This window comes from Pseudochaenichthys georgianus, chromosome 9 (genome assembly GCF_902827115.2).
Source record: "Pseudochaenichthys georgianus chromosome 9, fPseGeo1.2, whole genome shotgun sequence".
Taxonomy (NCBI): domain Eukaryota; kingdom Metazoa; phylum Chordata; class Actinopteri; order Perciformes; family Channichthyidae; genus Pseudochaenichthys; species Pseudochaenichthys georgianus.
The window spans coordinates 1,517,384-1,534,430 of NC_047511.1; the positions used below are offsets into that span (position 1 = coordinate 1,517,384).

The 17,047-nt window shown below is 41.9% G+C and overlaps 1 pseudogene; it reads left to right on the forward strand.

Annotated features, from left to right (window-relative positions):
• The first annotated feature begins 3,335 nt into the window (after positions 1 to 3,335).
• LOC117452138 (nuclear receptor subfamily 5 group A member 2-like) overlaps positions 3,336 to 17,047 on the forward strand; it is a 39,877-nt pseudogene continuing 26,165 nt past the window's right edge.

Genomic DNA, 17,047 nt, shown 5'->3' on the forward strand with positions numbered 1-17,047 from the left:
GAGTGTAAGAGTCACGTTTCTGAATCGGACACTCTGAGTGGATGCAGTCACAGCCAATCGGAGTATGATTCAGAGGGTTGCCTGTCAGTTCCATTGTTATGTGTACTGAAACGAGAGCTGGTATAATTCCACGTGCGTAAACAAAATAAAAATTGTAATACGTTATTTTAGTGTCTTAAAAGTAGACTGAGGTCTGAAGGGTTAACGTTACATTTTAGGATAATTTGTAGTCATGTTCTGTATACATACTAACATATAAGGGTATACTTAGTGTGGTTACTCCATGTTTACTAGCTATAACATTAACGTTACATCACTCTTTTTCACTTCTTACTCAGTCAGCCAGAGTGCAGATATCACCATTAGATTAACAAACCTGAAACATCATCCATTTCTTCACTGCTGGTGATGACATTGTTGTCTGCTGCTGATACTGCTGCTGCTGCAGCTTGTGGCGCCTGCTTCGATGAAAATAACTTTCTAATATCCATAACTGTAGAGGCTATTAGCTTAAAACTCGTCAGGCACTTGGAAGGATCACTTCTTCTTCAGGGCAGGCTACGCAGTACACAGGCTAATGTCCCACAGTGGCTGCCTCTCTGGTGGACTCCGGTACTGCACATTACTCCCGAGACGTTTAAAAAAAAAAAAAGTGAAATATCCGGGGCTTTTCAGAAAACATCCGGGGCTTGAGCCCAAGTAGCCACCCCCTAGCGCCACCTCTGCTGACAGCGCAGCGTCATACTTCCTGAATGAAAAGTCCACTATAATATTAGACGTATGAAGAAGTTAAACTTTAAACATCCATGACTTAAAGGTGGGGTAGGTACATTTGAGAAACCGGCTCGAGATACACTTTTTGTTATATTCCATGGAATGCTCTTAACATCCCGATAGCAATGAATATCTGAAGTGCTGTGACAAAAAAATCCATAAAAAATGTCATCTGTGGAAGCCATAGTGCTGTAAAAAGCACGACCAATCATCTGAGACGGCTAAAGTAACTGGATGGCCTACCTGCCTGTCAGCCTTCCATCTGTGCACAAACTTATCTCGTGCCCTCATTGGTCATGTGCGCGTTCGTGTGTGTTGGAGGAGGGGCTCTGTGAGGAAGTGGCAGATTTTTTCCGGTTGTGTATTTTCAAATTCGAGCGCACTCCAGCTGGTTTCTCCAAAATGACCTACCCCACCTTTAAACACTTGATCCAGGATCAAAGCCGTCATACTTCCTGAATGAAAAGTCAACTATAATATTAGACATATGAAGAAGTTAAACTTTAAACATCCATGACTTAAACACTTGATCCAGGATCAAAGCCACACAGCTGCACCTGCAAGGTGAATACAGCTGGTAAAAGAACAAGTGTTTGAATGCGTACATTAACAGGTTTATGATATCACTGCCCCGTCTAAAACACGATCTGACTTTAATTACATTTGACTCGAGTGTTTCCTCAACGTAATGTGCTGCTTAAATAATACTTCTGCATACAGTATGTGACACTGTGAGTGTTGCACGGCCAGATACGGCTCAGCTGACTCAGATAAGGAGATATATGACACGTTATGAAGTGATATGATGATATGAATGATAATGTGACACATCGACGTCTGCACTCAGTGTACTTATGTTGTGGCAGATATTTAAGTAAGCTTTCTTAACGCTAATAATAGTCAGATTGCTCTGAAGATGGAGGTGATATTCTATTAATGTTCACGTTCACACAGTCTGTGATTTTTGCCGGCCGTCTTTCCTGCAACGGCAGCTTTTCTGTATTTCCTTTCTCCTGTAATATGACTTGATCGCTTTAAACTCCGCACACTGAGCTCTGATTGGTTAGCAGGCGGTGCTTTCACTGAGTTGATCTCTTAGCCTGCAACCTAGCTGCTCCGGGGCAGGTTAGCCGCTAAGCATAAGTTACCATGGAGATCTAGCCTGCTAAAAAGAGAACCCGCGTCGTAGGACCGGAAAGCCGGATTTCCCCCGAAGTTAGCCCGCTAAGCGAAAAATCCTGCTTCGTAGTAGCCTACAGGCCTCAGGTGTTAGTTATGCGAAGCATAGTATACAAACACCATTAACATACAAGTACATTTAGACAACATTAGAGCACAACAACAAATACTGAGCCCTCATTTACTCCATCCTTTTTTTAAATGCAGATATAGCCTACATCTGACACTTGTTGTGTGTTTTCCCACTGCATCCGTCTGCCATGAACCCTACAGAAACCTACGTGTTTTGGCCCATAGTGGACAACGGGCCTTTTGTAACTGTCTCCTGCTCTTCCTCAGTCAATGCCTCCTCCTCTGAGTAGTCAACCTCATCCTCTTCCTCAATCACTGCCTGTGGATCCTCATCATCTCACAGGTCTATGTCTGAGTTTCCCTCAATGATTCTGTTCACATTTCTCTCTGCCTCGGTTAGTGCCATTTGTGTTGTGTAAAATGGAGGAAATAAAAAGTTAGCAAATCCCCATGTCCTCCTCAGAGGACATTCATAAAAACATTTAGTTGTAGGTCAAATAATTATTACACTGCTCTGAAACTCACTACACTAACTCCTAAGATGTTCCCTTACTATAATGAATTAAAGATATTGAACTCACAACACTGGTAATTACAAAATTACAAACTTACCATTTATCTTTCTACAAATAGTGCTTGTGTTGATGGACGCCATTTTGAAATACAATGAAATTATCTTTTTCAAAGACACACTCCCGCATATGTCATATGTCTGAAAAGCCCAGGATGTCCTCTGTGGAGTACAATTGGACTTAATGCTGTGGCATGTATAACCCGTATAACCTCAAAGTAATGGACCAAACCACAGAGGACAACAATGAATGGGTGGGTCCTCTGGAAGATTTATACAAGATTTATGATTGATTATTGGCGTACTATTACTATTATTATTAGTGTTATTATTATTATTATTATTATTATTGTTAATATTATTATTATTATTATTGTTGTTGTTCTTTTTATCATTATTATTATTGGTTGTTGTTTTATTATTGTTATCATTATAAAGTAGCATCGTATTTGTAGTTGTAGAACTAGTAGCCTAGTAGTACAAGTATTTATATTATTATTTATATTATTAGTATCATTAATAAAGCTGCATATTATGCATCATGGCAGAACTTGACACTGTGTCCGGTCCGGAGTATTCACCTCCAGTGAAGCTAATATTGACAGAGTTAGGCTGAGTTTCAGAGGCGTGTACACATTCAGGAACATTTTAGAATCTCTCTCTAATCATAGAGAATCCTCTGCGTCTCCTCCATCTACAGCGAGCATCCGTCACGTGACTCCACGTCCACCAATGGCGTCGCGGCAGTGTAACTTTAGCGATAAGAGAAGCGCAGTAAAGAGCGAGTGGACGGAAGGAGTTCACTGTGAGATCTTCATGGTTCTCCTCACACACTCTGCCTAACAGCGGCCCTTCTGGCTCCAGCAGCACACACTCTGACCATCCGGACTATCTGTGTGTTCATCGGTCTCAGGAGCAGGCTGCACTCCTCCAGCAGGTCTCAGATCAGATCCTCCCTGCCCGGCTGCTGTCTGCTCTCATGTTGGGAGACAAGGCTCACGGTAAGGCTGTCTACTGATCTGCACTCACAGCGTTCAAATACTATAGATACATATTGTATTTGTTTTTGACAGTCAATTAACCAATTGAAATCCAATATATTTAGGTAAGTGTTTAAATCCGGGGCTAAATGTGGCCTGAACAAATATAGTAAAACTTAGGGGCATCACGACTTCTATAAATGGCTGCTTATTTTTTAGGAAGAACTGTCTTAAAACGAAATGACAGCCGTTTTAAATAGCCACGTTTCCGCCCCATTAAAAAAAATGCTAAAGCTGAACAAAACAATCAAGTGAGAACAGCTGTTTAAAATAACACAAATAATTAAAAAAGTACAACACAAAGGTAAAATGTTACTGATACAAAAGCAATCACATAAACAAAAGACAATAATGACTAGTAGCCTAGTCGCATTAATTGAACTTGAAATTTAATAAATAGGATATTGCTTTAAGGATGCTAGTTAAAACTAAATAAATCAATAATAATACTCTTTCAAGAGTTTAAGTCCGGGCTGTTCCTGGTACCGCGCGATACCGCTCCAAACGCGCGTGCCCCTTGGACTGCATGACCGGGCGCAAAACGGCCTCTCAGCTGCCGCTTTTCACTCACCTCCTCCCGTTTATTCAGGTCAATTCACATCTGTATGTCACTGTCCTGTGCAGTTGGCAGCAGTCAAATATTTAAAACAATACTTTTTTATATAATAATTCACACCGCGCACTGAGGCAGTGCACGCGCCGTCCAGCTGCTTTATCATTATATTAAAATCATATTTATCACCGTGTCGGCTCAAATACTGAGTGAGGGATTCATGTGTTACACTGTTCCCTCATGTGGCAGCTACAACTTCAACAGAGAATCCGTGCAGGTTCAAATCCTCAGTTACACTTTGGCCATATCTGATCCTACTCTGGAGAATAAATCCAACCGAAAGAAAATGCTTGCATGGAGCAGTTCTGCCGAAGAAGTAATAGTCTGCATTTATTATTGTCCTATTGGTGGTTATTAGTGGATATATACATCTATTTATTTAACACTTGTTTCAGTTCATGGACTATGGCAAATGCTATGCTTCATCATTCCGTAGGTCTTTATATATTTATTATTCATATATTTATATATGTTAATAGTTTACAATATCGTAGTGTATTTACGATGAATGCGCAAACTTAAACAGACTGATTATGATTAAATAATGTGGGAACACTTCCTACATCAATATGTAGCCTATTCGTTTTTAGTTTAATTAATATATTGGTAGCCTAGGTTTTGAGTAACGTATTGACTTATTGGTTTATATTCAGGATTGTAATTAGGCCTTATTACAAAAACAAAACAATTATTATAACAAAACCTACAAACATACAGTAGGCTATATTGCATTTCAGATTTTTTTTATTGAAGTCTAAATATTATAATTTCGATCAAATAGGCACATAAATAAATACATTGTATTTTGCGTTTAAGTTCTAGGGAATTTTGAAAAAAAGATATCAGTTTAAGTTTATTTAAAAATATATTTTTATGTTCTTATTGGTTTCGTATATTTTTGTCAGAATAATTTGCATTACATGTCAAAGTACGACAGCAACAACACGGAAGCCTAAATGAAACAAATCACTAAGAAATAAAACCAAGTTTCGGAGAGGAAGACGAAAAGGGACGGCGCATTATTCGTTTTTGTGTAATTAAACAACACACCCTTGAAACACGATCAGATGAAATACCATCCCATAATTCACATTTGGAATAGCATTTATTCATTTTCGACATTTTCCTACCGACATAAAATCCTGCATGCTGTATTAGAATGTATCACTCATTGTGGCGCGTTGCATTTGGTGTGTGTGTGTGTGTGTGTGTGTGTGTGTGTGTTTAGGTGTCACTTTGAAGGTTATGGAGTACACATATGATGATGACCTGGAGGAGCTGTGTCCTGTATGTGGAGACAAAGTGTCCGGGTACCACTACGGCCTGCTCACCTGCGAGAGCTGCAAGGTAACAGAAACATTGAGGTGAATGATAACATCATCGCTTTCATCATGGGCCATATACACATGATCACAGCGAACTGTTTACACTTCATCTCTATATATAGTGGAATTAAAAATAATGTATCTTTGTTTTAAATGTTACTTAAAATATGAATGTGAATTAGAAAAATGCAAGATCACTATTAGCTAAATAATGGGCATTGCTTTTACACACCATGCCTTTATGGCGCGTATATTATCAGCCGTGACGTGTTGGCTTTATGAAATGATGAACACGTGTTGGTCAATGTCTCCCCCCCGCTCCTCTCAGGGCTTCTTCAAGAGGACAGTGCAGAACAACAAGAGGTACACATGCGCGGAGAACCAGGAGTGTAAAATCGACAAAACCCAGAGGAAGAGGTGTCCCTTCTGCCGCTTCCAGAAGTGCCTCAACGTCGGGATGCGGCTAGAAGGTACACATGAATATACCCCCCGATATTACATACACCATGACTATACTACTACTACTAATGATAATAATAATAATAATAATAATGATAATAATAATAATAATAATAATAATAATAATAATGATAATAATAATAATAATAATAATAATGATAATAATAATGATAATAATAATAATAATAATAATAATAATATTGTCACTATATCAGTACAATGCTTTTATTTAGGGGAATAATAAAAACAGGCTTTCTATTTATTTCCATGTCTTCTTCACTGTATTTTAGTTACAACAATAATTACAATAATGTAAACTCTTTTAACATTATAATTATAACCTTTTAAATATTTCGTGATTTGTGGGCTCTCATATTATTTTCTCTACTCATGGGATTAATTCCCAGACAGCGGTGCAGGAAAGCACCTGCTTCCGCAGCAGAAAAAAGGACACATTCTTAACTTGCTGATAAAGCCCCAGAGACTCCCCTGTTTTAAATCAAAAGCTCTATTTAGACTACAGGGAGGAGCAGAGCTGCAGATTCTTCTCAGCCCTATACATGGAAGTATGAATGAGCAACATGTTTTTATTTACTCTGCAGCGACAGCACAGACATTCTGGTCACATTCTAGGTGTTTCCTCTGCTGTAGAAACATTCAGAAGTGTTTCATCTGTAAATCTGTTCTTCACCTTTTGTGTGACAGCGGTGCGCGCAGACCGCATGCGTGGGGGCAGGAATAAATTTGGCCCCATGTACAAGAGAGACAGGGCCTTGAAGCAGCAGAAGAAAGCTTTGATACGATCCAGCGGCCTTCAAGCTGGAGAGCGTCGCTCCTCCGCTGGCTTTCTCCGCTGCAGAGCGACTACGGCTTCACCGGCACCCTGCATAGCCTGCCCACCATCTCCAAGAGCCTGCTGCCCTCCACCCCGAGCTCCATCACCCCCACAGACTACGAGGCCAACCTCTATGGACCCCCGTCCCTGGGCATGGCCATGCAGTCCCACCTGCCCCTCACCACTCAGTACCAGTACACAGCCTTCCCTGGCAGGGCGATTAAAGCCGAGTGTCCCGACTACACCAGCTCCCCTGAGTCTCTGACAGGATACCCCCCTACCCAGACATGTACCCCTCAGCCTCGCCTCAGCCCCCCAGCCTGCCTCCGCTGGTGCTGGAGCTGCTGCGCTGTGACCCGGACGAGCTGGTGGTGCAGAACAAGATCGTGACCCACCTGCAGCAGGAGCAGAGCGGCCGGGCCCGGCTGGACAAGCCCAGCACCTTCAGCCTCATGTGCCGCATGGCCGACCAGACTCTGTTCTCCATAGTGGAGTGGGCCCGGAGCTGCATCTTCTTCAAGGAGCTCAGGGTGAGTCACACAGACACACACACAGCTGCTGGGGGCGAGGGTCTACAGCTGCACTCCCCCATGTGTTTCATATTACACACACTGAACACAATTGAAACATTTACTTTTATTAAATGTATCATGTCAACAGATTTCACATTAGGTACGATCAAAGCAATAATATCAAGTTTAAATAAAAAAGATTAGGTTCAACTTGAAATGATGCTTTCAACTAACTCACACAGTGATGTGAGCGGCCATAAGAGATGGAGTTCACTGCTTCACATGCAGTGCTTTGGGAAGCTCCAAGGACCACGTGATGAAGCGCTGGCTCTGCACTGACGCCACATGTCCATGTGTTGGTTCCTTTTGTTTCTTCCCTCTCCCTTTCTCTGCACCACTCTTCCTCCGGCTCACCTCAGACACCATGGCCTCATCACAATAACAACATGTGTGCCATGTTTGAATACATCGACTGGTTTGGGAGTGAAGGATCAGCAGGATGACAGTGTGATTCCTCGTGAGCCTGTCTGCGCTCAAAGACCTCTTTGCTCTGATTAGGGATCGCATCACACGGATCATAAGCCTGTGCACTTGCTTCAGGAGCCACACGGGAAGGTGGACCAGAGAGAGGAACCCAGAGCTGTCAGAACGAAGCTGGGCCTCTGACGCAGCTCTGGAGCAGCTGTGAGCGTGGACAGCCAGAAGCAACAGGCTGGACAGAAGCACACAGTGCAGTCGGCCTTTACGTAGTCGGTCCCCCGCTCAGAGATCACCTCAAGTTGTATAAATATATGAAATTCACCGACATTGCCAAGATAGTCAAACTCTTAACTAATGCATTTAAAACAACTTTCTTTCTGACGGTCATTCACAGTTCATTCAAAGTGTTTTCGCTCTATGCCTCCACACTTTGTAGACCAAGTTGTACTTCTGATTCCAGTACACGTATAGTTACTAGACTGAGGCTGTTGCTAGAGAATAGAAGCCCACACGATGGGTCACATCACCAGAGGCTGGACCCCGTTAGCCAATCAATGAAGGCAAATCATCTCAGCTGTGCCCACGTGCAACATGCAACTGATCAACACACACATGCACCAATTATGTTTATAAAATAATAAAAAGGTGTTAAAAATGACTATTTTGCATTATGAGTTTCACTATGGAAGTATTTTGAAGTGCTAACACTTTTTACTTTTACTTACAATTTTGAAAGAGGACTTTGCCTTGTATTGCTACTTCCACCCAGTGAAGGAGCTGGTACTGCTTGAGCCCCCCAGCTGTCACTGACACGGAGCTCGTTGTTTGAACGATGCAGACCGATGCTTCATCCAATGCTGACTTGATTAAACAAAGGAAAACACCTGACTGTGTGGGTGTTGCCTCTCCACTGGAAAGACATGATATGGAATCAAACTACCAATCACAACCGACCATTGGTAGATATGTATTGAGTTGCATTTATGTAGCACCTTTGTAGCATCCCAGCCACTGGAATGGCAGTGCTGCCACGCTGATGGCTGAACAATGGACCATCCACCCTTCCTCCTCGGCCACTGCCGACACACAGTGTGCATGTTTAGTGTCTCGCAAGCAGATGTAGCTGCACTAAGAGAAGAAGAAGAAGAAGAGAAATGAAGCTTCATGATCTTCCAAGACTGCATCGTGCACACTGTGATCGTTCTGCAACAGGAGGTGCAGCGTGGCCTGGATGTAATGAGCTGCTCACAGTCACAGTGCCGAGGGGCCTGTGTTCCCTCAGTCCCCACAGTCGCTGTCCCTCACAGCACACACACACACACACACACACACACACACACACACACACACCACACACACACACACACCACACACACACACACACACACACACACACACACACACAACCACACACACCACACACACTACACACACACACACACACACACACACACACACACACACACCACACACACACACACACACACACACAGCACACCACACACACACACACACACACACACACACACACACACTTCTCATGACTCCTTCACTCATCCATATGGATGTCCGCGCTGGGGGATCGATACCGTTGTGTAGGTGCTGGCTGGGGGTGCAGGGGTGGGGTTATAATTATTATATTGACAAATCAGATCAGCCGGTTTCACAACAATGGAGACAATATGACCTCATTCTGTGAGTCATCAGATAATGTGCTGACGAGCAAACATCTGTCGACACGGCAGACAGAATCAACAGATGACTTGAGCTGGGGTTGGTCCTGCCCCTGTGAGGTGAGAGGACTCCTCTCTGGCTTCTGAGCACTTCATAACTCACGTCCATACCAAAACACATATTTAAGCATATGTATGCGTATGTATGTATTGTTCGGGGGGGGAAAATGAACGTTGTCTATAATTAAATCTATTATGTCCAACACATTCCCATTTATTTAAACGTAATATTATTTAGTTCCACTAACCTAATACAGTTATGTGAAATCTGTTGTCCAAAATACATTTCATGAAAGTCACGGTTCCGTTGTTCAGTGTGCTCAGTGTTCCCTTCCTGCTTCGCACACGACGCGCTGGGGGTCCCTGGCCCGCCGCAGCCTTACGCTTCGCTGGCCTGTTGAGAATCTGAGCGTGCTCACTTGTCAATGCTTGAAATGCGTGCCGCTCGGTGTTCTGTGTGGATGCTGTGCTTGATCCAACAGCAGCCGCAGAGGCCAGCGTCTTTTGTCCAGCTGGATGTGTACATGGTGTGCTCAGTGGCGCTACGTGATGGCACCACTCGTCATGTGGGTAAACACCCCCCAATTACAAAGCAAATCAAGACTAACAAGACTGGAAAGCATCGGTGCATCGTGGCATTTGTGTTCCTATATAATACAGGATAGTCTTATCATATCTGGATTTGCAACACATGTGACACTGACCTGCTCTCAGTGTCCACATACCAAATGAACGAAGGTGATGACTGAGTTCTGAGGTCCTGAGAACGAGCAGCTGAAGCATTTGCTGTCACTGTAACCTCCCTCGTCTCCCAAACAAAGAGCACATTGTGGTTGTAACTTCTCCGACAACAAGGTGTCTCTCCACTCCCTGTGCAGACTGCTGTCATGCTGCCATGCATTTATCTTTCATTTGAGAAACGTTTTAGAAATAGCTATAATCACTATTTCACGCATTTCAGAGCCTCACGCTGTCTGACCTGTTTGTGCTGCAGTATGACCACACACACCTGAGTCTCACACACACTGGACACACTGAAAGTATATTCATGTATTATTATTATTATTATTATTATTATCTAGCAGATTTCACATAACTGTATTAGGTCAGCTGAAAGCAATTATATTAAGTTGAACCTTGTATGTTTGATTGCACGCCCTTAACACATTCAGCCTCATGCATGTGGGCCACACGTATCTGAACCCACAGCTGAAGGCATGCGTCGGCTGCTCCATGTTATCCTCCCATCGCACACTGAGTCTACTGCAACGTCTCTGGGTGTCATATGAACACGGACACTGACGTTGTTCTTTTCTGTTGACGACACTGTTCTTTGAATGATGGCAAGGACAGTCATGTGAAACTAGGACCATCACCATTCCCTTGCTTTGAGTGCCATGCCTTAACATAACCCTCACAGTCCATGTAAACATTTATAAAGAAAACACATACTTTTAAAAGACTTAAAATGGTCAAAACTCAAGACATGGTGTTTCCCAAGGACGGCCCAGTGGCGGCATGAATGTGGCTTTCTGTCAAACACCCGATAGCTCTCTCGTACAGCTGTTCTCTGGGTTTCTGTTGTGGCTCAAGCACACGAGCAGTTTGTGAAACAGTGTTCAGTGTGGACAGAATCACACCGTGGAGCTGTGACTCTGCAGCAGCGACAGCTAAGAAGGCTCTGATTTGTTTAACATTTTGCAAGTTGAATTTAATGGTATTTGATACTTTTTTAATGTGTTTGTTAAAAGTCAAGTTCGAGTCCAATATGACTCGAACTTATGACTAGTTCTATTTCTGCTCCGTTTAAAAACACGGTGGATCCTTTGATTCTGACTGGTCGTTTACTGAACATCATGCATACTGTTTTTTTGCATTTAACTGTCAGCAAACGTTGTTCAGCCGGTGGTGAACCTTGTCCGAAGCATTGGAGAGACAGGATGAGATCCTTTCAGTGTTTGTCCCATGTTCAAAGATGACCGCATCATCGACATACATTTGCACATCAATTTACAGTACACATTTCAAATAGCTGATTTAGTTCTGATGTACATACCAAAGTGTACATTTAATATATCAAATGTAGGTTGATATTTCTTCCCAAGTAGGAACACCATATTACAGAATAAAGTGATATTTATTTATTTTATATTTTATTTTAATATAGTTATAGGAAAACACAGACTATTGTAGAATTTGCTGCGAAAGATACACAGACACATATGGCCTGTTTCTTTTTTGTAGTGTACGGTTTGTCTGACATAACAACGTGCAGCCTCGTTTGGTTCACATGCGTGTCTTTCTGCGGACAGACAGTCAGTCCGTGTGCAGTGGACAGCACACATGGACAGTGAAGCTAAGCTGCATATTTGGCAGAGGAAAGCGCTCACAAAGCTGTTTCCCCGGGCTGGATAATTACATTCCATGCAGGCGATAACGCTGAAATGTCTTCTCCTCTGCTCCGCTCTCGCCACGCACAGATACATTGTTGCTAAATTGTGAGCAGAATTGAAGCCATTGATTTGTGCAGCTCCCCAGAGGTGGGCTTTGTCGTGCCTTGTGTTTGACCTTCTATTCACCTGAGGAAGTGCACACACACCATCATACATGTTCAGCTACTAAAGGCAGTATACACCTCATCTCAAAGTCATGTGTCATAGCAGGTTTGAAATGTTATGTTATTGATTGTAAATAAACATACACTATTTAAAATTGAAGGAACTTGAAAATGAATGATCATCTTTTTAGATATAAAGTTTGTTTTACCTCAGTCATTTATACTTATTGTTGTATTACTTGTTATTTCTTCAACCTTTTAGCTGGTGATTTAACTAAACTAGTGAATATGTTGGCCAGACTCTATACACCTTGTTGTATTATTGGGTGCATTGTTAACATGCAAATAAGTTACACTGCATTAATGTATTTGTATTTATGAACATGGAGGGAAAATGCATACTAACTAACATAAGCACTTGAGTCCATCATGTAAATGTATCCAATTACTATCCAGCAGACCGCCAAGCTGATGGCATGAAGAATGCGTGCAACAATATATAGGCACGTAAGCAGACAGAAACACAGGAGCACAATGACAGCACCTAGCTCATATGCACAACTAAAAGCCCTTATATACAAACGTATTAACATTCAACAGACACAAAGCACACACATAAGCACAGATTAAAGCTAACAAGCACAGTCAATAAGTGAAACAATGATATGACCCTTTCTCCACTATGTTCCTTAGTTCTGTGGGAACAGTGCTCCATAGGAAAAGGCTGACTGCTCATAGGCACTTGTTCTATAAGGTGTTTCACAATCCCCTCTGGCAGTAGCTCTGGTTGATGAGCTTTGGTTTTGTTTGATGAATTCATTAAGCGTAGGCCAGACCATGAAACTGCCTTTAATCCTCCTGTCGTGTTAGCCCCCCCCCCTTCTTCTTCTTCCGTATGGTCTGTTTTAACTACTTTAACACAAAATACATGAATCATCACCAAATTGTATTTCACACTCTTTTAACAATATCTCAAACTACTCGTTAACATGAATACCTGCAGTGAAAAGACACTGAACATGTATTCCAAAATGAACATGGTTCTTGGTTTGGGTGTGTTCTGATGGGTGAACACAATCTAGGGTTACCCATTACATTCCTATGGTGGCCATTTTAGACCAGGAACACCATCGGTGTCACAAAGTTGACTAAACACTCAAAATGCTATGAAAGTGGGGATCAGCAATGCTATATGTTCAAAGGCCATGTGGAGGATATCATAGGGCTTTGAGGCAATCAAATGTAAAACCCAATATTTATGATTGATCAAAGTAGTAAAGTGGTCCCGAACACTACAGAAGGTTACACAGCAGAACAGGCAGTTGTAAGCACGCCACGAAGTGACATCCATGTATGCAAACATTTTGTGTGCTGTTGATCAAGCTACCTAAAGTATAGAAAGAGGTTTGTGTCCATGTTTTAAAATGTTAAGCAGCCAGACAGCCCCCGTTGTACAGTCCTTTATTCTAGTCCTCACTAAACACCCCGTGATTGAAGCATGATCTTCTTTTATCCACAAACACTCCAGCAGAACATGGTTGTGGTGTGGGGGTAGAAAATGAACAAAATATAAATGATGAAGTCAAAACACGACCCAGGCCTAAGCCCTTCCCCTTTATTTATTTTACAAATAGATCTGGGCGACAGAGACAGAGCGTGTCTGATGCTGGGGCTCCGCTGACCTGTAGCCACAGCACACTTGGAAAACAAAATGGTGCCAGAGACAAACAGCAGATAGACCATCATTCTCTGCCCGGTGACAGAGGGCCCCGCTCAGCAGCGGCCTCCCCATCCAGGCAGCCGGGCTTGTTTTCTGGGCTGCGCTCCCTGATAGTCCAATGAGCCAATAGAGGCTAATCGAGGACCTGGCAGTGACTCTGGGGGGTCAGAGGTCAAACAGACTGATTGACAGAACCTCGCTGTATGCACATTCTGCTGACTAAACAATCTGATGGAGAGGGCATTTTTTGCAGAGGGTTCAATGTGTGACAGGATAATTAAATACATTCTTCATTTATTAACACTGATTCCATCAATGGAAAACATTATTAAATGTGGGCTCGACTGATTGGAAACATGATTATTGGTCATGATGCCAAATGTCACTAACTGAACATATACCATGAGATACAAACAAGGTGAACAAATGAGATACATTCTACATATTCCGTTTTAAAACATTTAGAAGGTCAATGTGATTATAGGGATAATTACAAATATTTCTGATGTCATTTGTTTAGATGTTTAGAGAAAATAGAAAGCCCCATTGTTGATATACAGTACGCAGTACGCACGTCACTTATTTGCAACACAACAGGCCCATAAGATAAGAGAAGATGGTACTTAGTACTAGTAAGCTGATCCACGATTGGTTTTTCAGCATTGTCGTTATTCCAAAGATATGCACCTTATTTACTTTATATTTGCTTTTTTCCTTCCTATTGCTTCTTTACGGACACAACTAACTGCTGGCAGAAAACACTGCAGGGTCCGTCTCACCCTACAACGTCTTTGACTACATGGCTTTATACATCCTGAGCTTCTTGTCAAGCTATTTTTAAGATGATATTATGGTGCATATATCTCTTATGGAAAGTTCATCAAATGATCACCAACTTTATTTCAAATCAATCAATCAGTACTTTCAGGGCACTTTTTTGTATTGCATAGGTAGAAACATTATTGATATAACCTGAAAAAACGTTTCATCACAAAATGGAATGAAATGAATGTTCAGAAGGACTCATATTGATCGTGGAGCAAAGACAATTTAAGTCTGTAGTTCAAAGAACCGAAAAATGAGCTAAAGCAACGTTCAGCAACATTACAGGACATATCATAATACTTTGATTCCCCCAATAAAGATTTGATAGTTAAGGTCAGATGTGATGAATGAACTTCCTTCACTTCACCTTCCCTCTGTGGACCTGCTGAGCCGTTCCCACAGCACTCCTCAATCTGCTCACAATATGATCACAGGCTGTAACCTCTGTGTGAATGTAATACTTCACAGGTTAGTTCTGAAAGTTTAAGGGTTTCATTAAGTAAGATGTGTTTAAGACGGTTTTAAGGTTACATTATTATGTTATCTATCCAATAATCCCGCTCTTGTGCAGGGGTGTGGGACCCTCAGCTGGGTTGTGTTTCCACACAATGACGGTCAGCAGCCCACTGCTTCCTGGTCTCAGCTAACAATAGACACTTTGACTTTCCTAGCGCTTACCAAGGCAGAATGTCCTGTCAAAGTCAATGAATATTAATGCCAATGTCTTTTCATTCTGCTGATACATGTATGCTGGGACTGATGTGTGCAATCAACTAGCAGATAAATATAGAAATGTACAGCCTATTGTTTCCATAGCCATTATAAATATTCCTTATGAGCAGAACATATATCTGTCTCAATGATTTCCAGTGATCGGACTGTGGCTAAGTACAATAACAAGTACTGTTCAAATTTATTGTGGCATTTACTTTGTACTTCGTCTCCACTGCCATTTAAAAAATATTCCTTTTATACTCAACTCCACTGTATTTATCTGAGAGATGAGGTTACTTTGCATATTCATATTAAATACAATTGCAGAGGTACAGTGCTATTTTTTATAAGTGGGGGGTGGACCGACATCCTTAGGGGGGTCGTCGCCTCCTCTCGGGGGGTCCGGGGGCATGCTCCCCCGGGAAGATTTATTTTTTTAAATATTGATGTTGAAAGCATCAATCTGGTGCACATATGAGAGCAACAATTAACCCTACCTAAATAAACACCTTAAAGCGGACCAAAGGGCACTGGAGAACACTCATTAACACCCTTTAATGAAGCAAACTAATGCCTTAACTCCCTCAAAATAGTCGTTTACTTATTAAGGTGAAACGAATGTGCGTAGAGTTTAAAGGATGCGGATAGTCTCACCTTGATTCTGGCGCATTGCTTATCGTTTTTATAGATCTATTCTCATCCACCATCTTTGTTTGTGACGTAAAGAGTGTAAGAGTCACGTTTCTGAATCGGACACTCTGAGTGGATGCAGTCACAGCCAATCGGAGTATGATTCAGAGGGTTGCCTGTCAGTTCCATTGTTTATGTGTACTGAAACGAGAGCTGGATATAATTCCACGTGCGTAACCAAAATAAAAATTGTAATACGTTATTAGTTTAGTGTCTTAAAAGTAGACTGAGGTCTGAAGGGTAACGTTACATTTTAGGATAATTTGTAGTCATGTTCTGTATACATACTAACATATAAGGGTATACTTAGTGTGGTTACTCCATGTTTACTAGCTATAACATTAACGTTACATCACTCTTTTTCACTTCTTACTCAGTCAGCCAGAGTGCAGATATCACCATTAGATTAACAAACCTGAAACATCATCCATTTCTTCACTGCTGGTGATGACATTGTTGTCTGCTGCTGATACTGCTTGCTGCCTGCAGCTTGTTGGCGCCTGCTTCGATGAAATAACTTCTAATATCCATAACTGTAGAGGCTATTAGCTTAAAACTCGTCAGGCACTTGGAAGGATCACTTCTTCTTTAGGGCAGGCTACGCAGTACACAGGCTAATGTCCCACAGTGGCTGCCTCTCTGGTGGACTCCGGTACTGCACATTACTCCCGAGACGTTTAAAAAAAAAAAAAAGTGAAATATCCGGGGCTTTTCAGAAAACATCCGGGGCTTGAGCCCAAGTAGCCACCCCCTAGCGCCACCATCTGCTGACAGCGCAGCGTCATACTTCCTGAATGAAAAGTCCACTATAATATTAGACGTATGAAGAAGTTAAAACTTTAAACATCCATGACTTAAAGGTGGGGTAGGTACATTTGAGAAACCGGCTCGAGATACACTTTTTGTTATATTCCATGGAATGCTCTTAACATCCCGATAGCAATGAAT